The following is a 12,772-nucleotide window of genomic DNA, read 5'->3' on the forward strand; positions in this document are numbered from 1 at the left end:
AAAGACCCTGGTGTTGGGAAAGATTGAGGGCACAAGGAGAAGGGGACGACAGAGGACGAGATGGTTGGATAGTGTTCTCAAAGCTACCAGCATGAGTTTGACCAAACTGCGGGAGGCAGTGGAAGACAGGAGTGCCTGGCGTGCTCTGGTCCATGGGGTCACAAAGAGTTGGACACGACTAAATGACTAAACAACAACACAAGCCACTGGAAGCTCCGAATTTGATTGCAGCAGCAGCAGCAGCAGCAGTGTGTGTTTAGGCTTTAGCTGCTCTGTGTGTAAGTTTAGCTGCTCTGGGAGGCTTTTGAGACCTAAAGAGCAGGATACAAATATTCCAAATGAATGGATACATTCCCCCCCAAGCAAAATCATACTCCCAGCTGATTTTCTCCCAGCAGGAGAAAAGAGACATCTTGTTGAGTTGTGCCCTCTCACCATCAGAGCATGGAGCTCTAAGAAAGAGACAGATGAAATTATCTTACTGTATCCTCTTTCTATGTGTTTTTAAGTGTTTTAGCCAGTACTATACGCACAGATGCTTGGTTAAATTATTTTAGTAGAAAATATTCTGCAGTCATTTTTCAATTTCTGTATCTTGAAGAAGGGAAGGGAGGAAATGTTCCTTCATTCACTTCCTACAGGATGAATTCATGTAAATATAATTATTCTTATCATCATCTTAGGGAAGGAAGTGGTGCACAGTACAAAAACAATATGTGATTAAGTATTCTAGTTTATCTCCTATATGGTCAGCTACATACTGCAGTGGCTAATTGTTCTTCCTTTCTCCAGTGGAGCAGTCTAGCACAAGAATACAACATTCTCACATAAACGTGCTATGTTCCATATTTCCTTGTGGGTTTCGGATGAAGAAGTCCTTTTACTTTTGAAATGGAAACAAAGCTCCACATTAGCAAACTTGCAAATGTTCTGAGTTTATCAGCTAATTTTACAGTGCTGGCAATTGTTTTTGTAGCATTCCTGTTATTAACAATAACAACCTCTGCACAGTGCACTTCCAGAGGTATTAATGAGTGGGGTTAATGGCCTGAAGCAAAACCAGCCACTCATGAATCCCCCAGAAATGCCCTGCATTTTGGTCATTATTGCTTCATTACAACATAAAACTAATCAGAAGCAATTACAGTATGTTGGAATCGTTCATCCAACATTAACCCCTTCAAGCTGGCAACTACTGTATCCTTCGCTGTTTAAGAGTCTAACATAAGTAATTTTGAAACACTTGCCTCAAGTGCATTATGAGAGGCACTAATTAGCTACTGGTGATGCTGATACTGTATTTATGTAATATGTGGTATTTTTCTAGCTAAAAGCTTTCCTATTTCTTACTTTAAAGGTACTATGCACATTTGGATGGATGATTATTTTCTATTGTTCTTAGGTGGCATACAATTGAAAAAAATGCTGCGTAATTTTCAGTGTAATGCATTCTTTCAAATTGCATATTGACCATCATTACTTTGTGACTGTACTCACCAGTATGGAAAACAATCACCTCATGGCAGCCATTTTGTGCTGGTATCCTTGCACTTTTATCGAGAGATGAGTACTGGCACATCTCTTTTTAACAACAGTGTTGATGAATAAGATTTTACAGCAGGGATGGGGTACCTGTGACTCTCCAGATGTTGTTGGACTCCAACTCCCATCAGTCTCTCAGCTGGCACAAACAACAGTCAAGGAAAGCTGTAGCCCAACATCTGGAGGGCCACAGGTTCCCCATCTCTGTTCTCTGGGATAAAATCTGCTTTATGAGATGAAGCGTGAAGTAGACTCAATATACCGGGATAAAGAGGTTTTTTTTTAAAAAAAAAAAAATGGTTGACACAGTGGTGTCAAAAAACCAAGAATACACAAGAAAGGGTATTATTTCCATGCAAAACACAAATGAATTCAAAGCACAAATGATTCAGTGTGGTCCAGTCCCAACTAACAGTTCTTTCATCAGAGGAACTGTGGCTGGAACTCTTAAGAACACTTGCTAGAGAGTAAGCCCTATTTAAGTTCAATGGCATTTACTTCTGAGTAAATATGCAAATGTGTGCATTGTTCAGTCTGTGTTATTCGTTGCAAGTATATAATCTGACAAAGAATCTCAATTCAAAAAGTGTTGCTTCCAATAAACTCCCAACAGATTGCACCTTGGAGGCTTCTTCTGATGATCTTCACGTCTAGAACCACTTGTCAGAAATCAGCATAATAAGCATACTAAATGAGACAATTACTCTCTATAGAGAGAAACCCACTACCCATTTTTCTTATTTCTGGAATGGAAGATCTTTTCATAACTGGAATGAAAACTTTGGAGTCAACCCTGTAATTGTGGAATAGAAGAGTTGAACATATTAGGGATCAAAGGGGATTAAAGGCATGATCCTGTGAACCAGTTCACAAGATAGCAAACTGATGAAACAATTATTAACTGACAATTTCACCTGCTTCCTAAGCATTCATGAGCCCTAGATTTTCATACATAATACAAAATGCAATTGTTTAGTGTTCCTGTCATGCAAATCCCATAGACATGGTTGAGAATTATACAGAAGTGGTGCTTACTAAATTTTGCCAACAGCTGTGAAGCAGGGATGCTGATCTATTCAGATAATAATCTTTTGGCTGCTTTTTCCTAAACCAAAATCTAAAAATAGCATAATTATTTGAAAAGCATCATTTCCAGCGAATAGGGAAGACATGAAATCCCCAAAGCTATACTCTGTGCAGCCCCTATTCATTTCCATTCAGATTTTGATTGATTGTGCCCTTATTTTACTTTGCCTGCACAAAGGAAATTGTAGGGAGTCTGTTATTTCTCCTAATGGAAATAAGAGTGTCAAAGTTAGCAGCAGTAAAAATTTACTACATGTGATTCTGTAAACTTATTACAGGTTTTCAAAGTCCCTTGGAGGGTGGTAGACAATTGCAACCACTGTCAAAACCAACAGCTCCTTTCTGTTTGTCTACAGAGTGCTGACGTGTTCAGAGATTCAGTGAACAAACAACTTACTCTGTGAACAGCTGAAGCAAGCTGTGTCAACAAGCCAGAATATGAATTATTGCATTCTGCTGCTTCTATTAAAGCAAAAGGAGGGAGTGCATGATTACAGTCTAGAATATGTGCTTAGGAAAAGAGTAATGGTAGCTCTTCAACATTAGTTTTTGATAGAAAACATCTGTTTCTTTTTCTAATTCCTTAACAGACACTCGGAAATATGCCCCAATGGGATTACTCTGAACCAGGTCACTGATGCACTTCTTATGTAGTACCTGAACCTCTGAGAAATCTTTTTCTTTTTAACCCTCCATTTTTGAACACTGTGATGTTTATTCCAGAACTGTTGGTTCCAATCTCACCGCAAAGGAAAGAATTTTGTTTACTATATCATGATCACAATATCCTTTCTTTTTTGAAAAGCACTTTTCAAAATAACTGAAATAATTTGCCCTGAATCTTGATGCTGGGAGCGAGTTGAGAATTCACAATGCACCAAAATGTTTTTTTTTTTTTATAAATATTTATTAGAGTTTTTAAATACAAATGCACCAATAATAAACAATCTTACTTCTATCACAATGTAGTTTCATCACTTCTTTGGACTCCCTCACGTCTCCCGCTCCCATTTACATCGTTAAAAGGTTTTTCCAAGCAAATTATCAACTTGTTTACGATCTTATATCCACTCATTTAAGTATAATCTAGCAATTCTCCATAAAATTTATGTTTTCTTTAATCTCACTTATCATCAAATTCAAAATCTAATTTAGTGGTGGCCAATTTTTTATAATCTAGCATCCTTCTTAACATTCAACCAAATTACAATGTTTTTGTAAATACATCTTAAATTTCTTCCAGTCTTCCTCAATCCTCTCTTCTCCCAGGTCTCGGATTCTGCCAGTCATCTCGGCCAGTTGCATATAGTCCATCAGCTGCATCTGCCACTCTTCCAGTGTGGGTAGATCTTGAGTTTTCCAGTTTTTTGCGATGAGTATCCTTGCTGCCGTTGTTGCATACATAAAAAATGTTCGGTCCTTCTTTAGCACCTTCTGGCCGACAATACCCAAAAGGAAGGCCTCTGGTTTCTTAGTGAAGGTATACTTAAATACCTTTTTCAGCTCATTATATATCATTTCCCAGAAGGCCTTCACCTTAGGGCATGTCCACCAGAGGTGAAAGAATGTTCCTTCATTTTCTTTACATTTCCAACATTTATTATCAGACGAATGGTATATTTTGGCAAGTTTAACTGGGGTCATGTACCATCTATATATCATTTTCATTACATTTTCCTTCAGAGCATTACATGCAGTGAAGTTCAGCCCAGTGGTCCATAACCTTTCCCAGTCCTCAAACATAATGTTATGCCCAATGTCCTGTGCCCACTTTATCATAGCCGATTTAACCATTTCGTCTTGTGTGTTCCATTTTAACAGCAAGTTATACATTCTAGATAGTACCTTAGTCTTTGGTTCTAACAATTCTGTTTCTAACTTCGATTTCTCCACCTGGAACCCTAACTTTTTGTCATTTTTAAAAACTTCTTTAATCTGAGCATAATGTAACCAGTCTCGCACTTTGTCCTTCATTTTCTCCAAACTCTGCAATTTCCAATTGTCTCCATCTTTTTCTAATATTTCCCAATATTTTGGCCATTTGGCCTCCATATTGGGTCTTTTTCGGGCCTTAGCTTCCAGAGGTGAAAGCCACCTTGGAGTTTTATTTTCCAATAAGTCTTTGTATTTTGTCCAGACATTAAACACTGCTTTCCTGACAATATGGTTCTTAAAGGCCTTATTGATCTTAACCTTGTCATACCATAAGTATGCATGCCAACCAAAAGCATTGTTAAAACCTTCCAGGTCCAGTACGTCAGTGTCTTCGAGAAGTAGCCAGTCTTTTAGCCAGCAGAAAGCTGCGGCTTCATAGTACAACTTTAAGTCTGGCAGGGCAAAGCCCCCTCTTTCTTTCGCGTCTGTTAATATCTTAAACTTAATTCTGGGCTTTTTGCCCTGCCAGACAAATCTAGATATATCTTTCTGCCACTTCCGGAAGCACTCCGTCTTGTCCACAATCTGTAGTGTTTGAAACAAAAACATTTTTGGCAATACATTCATCTTAATAGCAGCAATTCGGCCTAACAAAGAAAGCTTCAGTTTTGTCCAACTGTCCAAGTCTCTCTTAATTTCAGACCACACAATGCACCAAAATGCATCAGTGTACCAATTTAAATACTTGAAGGCTGGGACAAACCCCACCCTCTGATTTTCCTCAATTTTAGCCAAATTGTCTTCTCCCATTTTTTAAAAAAGCAATAAGCGGATGTGCTTGCTTTGCTTGCTGCTGTCATTTCTACACTGCACTGATAATAAACTAACTTCAGCATGGGGGAAATGTTTACATGACTTTCGTCCTTATTTTGAAGTCTAAGTTGCAATTTTAGGATTCACATTTGGTCTGCTGAGCCATTGAAAATTCTTGTCCTCACCGCATATACATAATAATTTGCCTATCTAGGAAGGCCACATAAAATGTTTTATCTGTTGTGGTTAACACAGCAGGATGTCTACTGCACCACTAAGGACCAATTCTCACTATCGGTTTTGTTTTTCCTTTTCTTATGATGCCTTCTTGGATGAAAGTGTGCTATAAGAATAGGGAAGGACATACCATTCTAAGATTCCTAAGCATTAAAACTCTAGAGACCATTTAGAAAGTGCTGGTGTGCTATTCCCATTTTTCGATACCATTAATTGGCCTGCTTCAAACATTACTATAGCTTGTGCTTCTGGCAGCTACTTACTCTATTGTCATAGATATGTTTTAGGTTTTGTACAGCCAAAGGATATGGATCAAATTCTTGGACTATGACATCTAACTGTTCATTCCTTGACTCATCCTGCCTGATAAAGGTACACTTTGATTAAAAACACACCCTGGATTCTAGGAACACCCAGAGTAGTGGAGTGGAACCGCAAACACACATTCCCAACCCCAGCATTGCTGCCGCTTGCCTGGTTGGGGCTGGAGTGGGCAGCTGGAGGCTGCACAGCTATCCCACTGGAGCCAATCTGCTGCTTTCAGTTTGATAAGATAAAGTTGTCTGCTGAGTATTAAATGTAATAAATAGAGGCAGACCTGGTCACAGTCCTCTAAGCCTGATATCAAGACTGAATTACTGTAATATTCAGCCAGTACAAAATGCAGTGGCAAAAATTCTGACCGGAACCAGGTATTTGCATCAGAAAACTAGTGTAGAATCTTGATATCTATTTGTCTTTTTCTTCCTATGTAACAATGCATGTCTACTCTGGTTAGCTGGGGATGCCCTCCTGTACAGCCATCCTTCATCAGAGTTGTGTTTAGTGGAGAACAGATGAAAGGTTATTTTTAGTGTAGTACCCTAGGAGATCAATGTGGCTGCATCCCTAATGATGTTCTGATCCCTTCTGAAAACATTTTTGGCAATCTGGCTTCTGTCTGCCTGCTGTTTGAACTCACTCTGCTGGGCTTTATCTTCTCTGTGTTTAATCTACTGTTATTTTGTGGTTTTATACAGTTTTTATTGTTCTTTTGCTTTTAATCGTTAATGCTGACCCATCGTAGGCATTAGTCAAGAAGAGGAAAGGTGGGGCCTACATTTTAAAATAAATAAACAAACAAAAGATATAATGAAACGGATGGTCCACAATATTAGAATGTGTGAGAATCTTTTCTGTTGAAGTGTACCCAAAATTAGCTTGCTCAGTGTGCCAGTAGCAGCAGGGTCAGCACTGATGATGTTCTGTTGAAAGTTTGCCTTGACATCCCCTCCTGATGCTTGTACACACACTAAGAGCAACTGCACAAGGGGAATTCTCTAGATCTTTGAATACTACGACAAGAAAAGTCCATTTCTGTACCCTAGGGAGACCTCAGAAAGTCATTAAAATGAAAGCTACTAGGCACCTGAGTGGAAGACAGACATGTGGGTAATCCAAAAAGAGATATGGATTTGGAACAATATCTTGTTATCTCAGAATGTTTCCAAGACAACAATAGGAAGGACACTGAGAAAGTCATCAAATAAAACTTTGTAAAATGTGACTTTTTCACATTCTAGAGTAGTTTTATGCTGGATACCAATTTAACATGGTGGAATGTACTTATAAGTGAACATGCTTAACATTTGGCTGCTAATATTCACAATTGAATCAGCAATAATATATCTCATGAGTATTCCCCTCCCAAAAAAGCTCTTTTTCCCTTTTCAGGAAACAAAAATACAAGATCTATTGCAACAAACTCAGTTGCTATAGAAGCTATCCTAAGAAGCCCAAGTTTAGCTGTTATCAAAACTTATTTTGTTGTTTATTTTGGATGAACTTGAAATATGCTAAATCTCTGTGGGAATCATTTTTTTGCTATAGAGCAAAAGTCACTTGCAAGTAGAGGACAACCTTTGATAAAACTTAAGTTCAGAGTATTTTATAATAGCTACAGACTTTCAGTCTACAGCAGTTCTTTATTATTTGATTTTTCCTTAAACTATAGGAACACAATCCAGCTAAACTCAGACATGTTTAAGCTCCATTGATTGCAATGAAGGCATTAGGTAAATACTTAAATTTCTCCCATCAGAATCAATGAGATCTAATAATTGCTTTATCACCTAGATATTTTAATTAGTTTTAAAACATGTTTAGCAGCTATTCCTATTTATAAACTAAAAATCTATATCTAATCTATTGTTACGCATACAGAGAGAGAGAGAGAGCTGGTATGTGTGGGACTTAAATGTTCCAACTTAACAGGATAGAGAAGCAGTATTCTATACCAGATTCTGTTTGTTTCATTCCTTTGCCAGGCACATTGCATTCAAGGTAATAAAACAGCATTCCCCTTCCCTGATGAGGTCCTAGTTAATATAGAATACTATATTTGATCTGCTTCAAAGGTATGCAGATATCTTCCCTTTATTTTCAAACACCCCTCCCTCTGCCCTGGTACATCTCATCTGCCCTCATAATGTCCAGTGTCTTCGATAGCCAGTTTTCCCAAACAGGACCTGCACTTGCAGGATTCTTGACTGCCTCCTCCTATTAAATATTTTGTACAAACTGCTGCATATTATAGCTCATAGACCACATGACTGCAGATCAGTGGTGTTAGGTGTAGAGGGCAATGTGCACTTGAACACTGTTCAGGATGCATTGAAGTACCCTGCCCACATATTGTGTTCTTTTCTCCATAGCTTCTATCATGGCAGGAGTGGAAGCAGAGGCACCGGTTGGCTTAGACTTCAATGATCCTTGGATGCTAGGAATGATATTCCCCTTCCCTAAAAACTGTGTGAGTTTTAGAAATTCCACATCTTGGTTGGGAGGTGAAATCTTGTAGTTTACAATTCTTCATCCAAGGGGGTTGGACTAGATGACCCTTGGGTCCTTTCCAACTCTATGATTTATCTTGCTCACTTGGGGAAAAAACCGCACCGTAACTGCAAGGAGTCTGCTAGGGAAGACTGCAGGCATCTCTCTAATTTACTATTTCTATACAAAGAGGCAGAGTGGCTGCTGGCTTTCTGGCATGAGACTGGGGCGACCTAGCTGGATGGGCAGTAATAAAATTAGTAGTAGTATTATTTAGCTCCATTCCAATCTGAGTTCAGGCCCAGTTTTGGGATTCAAACTGTCTTGGTTACCTTGGTAGATTACATGTGCCAGAAAGAATGTTTGAAAGAATTTAACAACAACACCACTTACATATGCCAGGAACTAGACAGGGAACAAATATCCCTGTTGGTTCTTCAATACAATCTGTTACAGAGTCCTTCAGGAGATATGGCTCTATGTGGTAGATCTTCCCAGGCAATGTCTGGCCATTCTGACACCCATGCTTTTTAATACCTACAGGCTGTGCCTGTATCTAGCCTTCCTCCTGGATGCCTAGGTGGCTGCAGTGGCTAGGGGACCATTGCCCAGATTCAGCTGTTGCACGATTGCATCATAAAAGTGGGAGGCATTTTCATTTGTTTGGACAGGGCTGGCTCTGCCCTGGTTTTGCATTATCTTACACCACAGAAACAGCAGGGTGAAGAATCATCGGTCAAGGAAAAGAGGACAGAATCCTTCTTGTTCTAAACCTAAAGCCACTCAACCAGGCTGCCACTTGTACCAAAAAGCTTGCATCATGCTGGCTACATATATAACTGGACTATAAATAATGATTAATATCTTACAAAGCACCAAAAAGGCCACTTGAGTCACAAACAATAGAAACTATGGATTACCTTCAGACATGGACACCATGATGCAAGTATTGTGGCAGTAGTGGTGGGAAAAAATACATCCCCAAAAGAGAAGATATTCATAGTTACAAATAATATATTTTTCCCATTTGCAGACAATATCCCTGCGTGAATCTGAAAGAATTTTCATTGTGGAATCTCTGTAATAACATACAGCAATGAGATAAACCTATGGGATATCCTCTCTCCAATTATACAGGAGCAATAACATTGGTAGCTTCAGTTACATCATAAAGGACATATGAGGGTTAATTAGTAATAAAGTTAAGCAACAGAAGTAGATCTCAATGAATTTTTATAATTTTGGCTTTGTGAGATGAAGCCAAAAGGCTCAGTTCATGAAACAGTGATTCATGGCTAATAAGGGCAAATGCCTTAGGGAGATGAATATATGCTAGCCCAACATATTGACCTTTGCAAAGGCATAGCAATTTAATTATCTACTTTGAAAAGCACAATTATAGAACAATTCAAAACCTGATTTATATCCACTTGCTTTATTCTTATAAATAAAAGTAAATAGGCCAAGGAAGTAAGGAAAAACTTTCTCTAGCAGCTTTTAAATGTTTCCCTCTTATTTTGTGATTGGATTGATGCTGCTCTCTCATTTCTGTATGAAATGTATGTGTATTTGTGGTATATCCACCATCACTGTATTTCTAGCTTAGTCATCAGTAAGTGGTGTGTTTGCTTGTCAGATAGTTGGGTACAGTGCAGCCCTCCATCTTAATTTGCCTAGAGTCTTCTATGCATATAAATTAGTATATGGAAATATGTGTCATTGACTTGTGCCTCAAGTCCTTTGAGTACCTAGCAATATCCCAGCTGCATCTAAGTAGTACACTAAACAAAAATGGCAATTGCCCAGTTTCTAAGTGTTAGATCTATACTCTTTTATCTGGGCACACCCTCCAGATTGGGACGTACTGTAAACCTTAGAAGTGCTTTGGGGCTTCCTTGGCCTTCTGTGCAATTTGGTTTCCAGCTGCCTTTTTTCATCAATCCATATGGGTCCTTCATAGATAGATAGATAGATAGATAGATAGATAGATAGATAGATAGACAGACATATAGATAGATGATAGATAAAAGTATTGCAGCATTCCAGTTGCCAATTGTTGTTATTTTGTCATCACATGTTGGAATATAGTGCTGTAAGCACAATGAAGAAACAGAATTCTTTTTATTCTACAGAATCATTTTAAATATTCCTTTAACACTCCTGACTGGACCGCAAATTGGAACAAAAGAAATAGAGAAAAATATTAAATAGCTTCAGTGGAACATTTTCACTCTTGAGTGATTAGGTTGTTACAAATAAACTGGTTTATAATCACTTTCAATAACAAAATCAATCATCCTACTCTTTAATTAATTCTGCATAAGTAAATAATCTTCTCTTTTCTTTCAAGTGAGACCCTTCTACACTGTAAATGTATGTTAGTCTGAAGACCATTTGTCTTGCTTGCTTGTTCTCTGTTGTATACCCCTTCTTCATTTGATGTTCTTTTTTTATAGAAAACATGTGTACATAATGAGATTCATAAAGAAATGCATACCTCATTTAAAAACATTAAAATAAAATAAAATGATTAAGCTTTTATTTATGTACACACAAAAAACCTTTTCCAAGGTAAAGGTGGTGGCTTTGTTCTAACTGAGAACCTCCTGGCATATTTGTAAGGCACAAAGATATTGATATAATCATGGGCATTGAACTAATTATCACAAAATACTGAATTAATATTGGATGAGAAAGGCACTGTAACATTTATTAATGCAATCAACTGACATTGAAGACAGACATAACATTTGTAGTGGTGTGAAGCTGGGCTGGAATCAATTGCACCATGTTTAATTCACATATAGCACTCTCTTGCCAGTGTCAAGCTCCAAAGAAATGGACTGCAGAAATGGACTGCAGAAATGGAAAGAAATGGACTGCAGAAACAGGCTATGGCCTGCCTTCCTCATTTTCTGAGCTCCCAGAGCAGTTTTGCACAGATAGATAGATAGATAGATAGATAGATAGATAGATAGATAGATTCTTTATTGTCATTACACAAGTGCAACATTGCACAAGTGCAACGAAATTGGATGCCATCCCTTAAAAACAACAAAAGCAAAACAACAACAACAACCAAACAAACCACATTCCAGCCACACCCACACCCACACCCATCAAACTCCCAGGTCACACTATCGAGTTACAGCATTTAAAAAGGCCACAGCTCTTGGGTAGAAACTATTTTTCAGTCTGTTTGTCCTTGACTTGATGTTTCTGTATCTCCTGCCAGAAGGCAGTAGTACAAACAGACTGTATCCCGGGTGAGATACATCCTGCAGGATATTGTTTGCTTTCCCAAGACAACGGGAACCGTACAGTTCTTCCAAAGATGGGAGGGGATGACCAATAATCCTTTGGGCTGTGGTTATGACCTTCTGGAGCACCTTCCTCTTCCTAGCTGTACAACTGGAGAACCAGGCACAAATACAGTATGTAAGAACGCTCTCTATGAAACCTCGGTAGAAGGACACCAGCAGTCTCTCACTCAGATTGTTCTTCTTTAAAAGTCTGAGGAAATAAATTCTCTGCTGGGCCTTCTTCACCAGAGCAGTGGTATTTGCGCTCCAAGTCATGCCCTGATCGATAGTCACTCCCAAAAACCTGAATTCCGCCACCCTCTCCACCCGTTCCCCGTTGATATACAAGGGCTGAATGTCCGCCTTTTTTTTCCTGTAATCCACCACCAATTCCTTGGTCTTAGCCGTATTAAGAGCCAGATTGTTCTCTCCACACCAAGCACAAAGCCGCTCCACCTCGTCCCGATAGGCGGACTCATCCCCTCCTGAAATGAGCCCCACCACCGTAGTGTCATCAGCAAACTTGATGATTTTGTTGCTGGAATAAATGGCTGTACAATCATACGTATAGAGAGTATAGAGCAGGGGACTCAACACACAACCCTGTGGTGAGCCGGTGTTAAGGCTAAGGGCTGTGGACATATGTGACCCTACTCTAAGCCTCTGAGAACGTTCTGACAAAAAGTCCAAAACCCAGAGACAGGTGGAGTTGGAGAATCCAATCGCCTCTAGCTTGGACACCAGTCTATGGGGAAGGATAGTGTTAAAAGCAGAGCTAAAATCCACAAACAGCAGCCTCACATAACTCCCCGGCTGCTCCAGATGGGACAGAGCAGCATGGAGAGTGGTAGTGATAGCGTCTTCCGTGGATCTATTTGCCCTGTATGCAAACTGGTAGTTGTCAAAAGTTGATGGAAGACAGGAAATAATGTGACGGCGCACCAGTTTCTCAAAACACTTCATGATGATTGGAGTCAGTGCAACTGGTCTGTAGTCGTTCAGACTACTGATTGTGGACAAACTTCTAGCAACAGTTTTGTTTCCATATTGAATATTGGCCATGCTTGCCCATATGTTGGGCATGAGCATTATGAAGAACTAAAAAC

The 12,772-nt window shown here is 39.0% G+C and overlaps 1 protein-coding gene across 1 annotated transcript in view; it reads left to right on the forward strand.

Annotated features, from left to right (window-relative positions):
* The window catches only part of LOC309340033 (uncharacterized protein), a 194,880-nt gene that overhangs the window by 159,809 nt on the left and 22,299 nt on the right, over positions 1 to 12,772 (forward strand). The window contains exon 7 of the mRNA XM_081858558.1: positions 8,908 to 9,006. The gene's annotated coding sequence lies outside the window, so the exon portion shown is untranslated. The remainder of the gene's footprint in view (positions 1 to 8,907; positions 9,007 to 12,772) is intronic.

This window comes from Podarcis erhardii, assembly GCF_964252035.2.
Source record: "Podarcis erhardii genome assembly, chromosome: 4".
In the NCBI taxonomy this organism is placed as follows: Eukaryota; Metazoa; Chordata; class Lepidosauria; order Squamata; family Lacertidae; genus Podarcis; species Podarcis erhardii.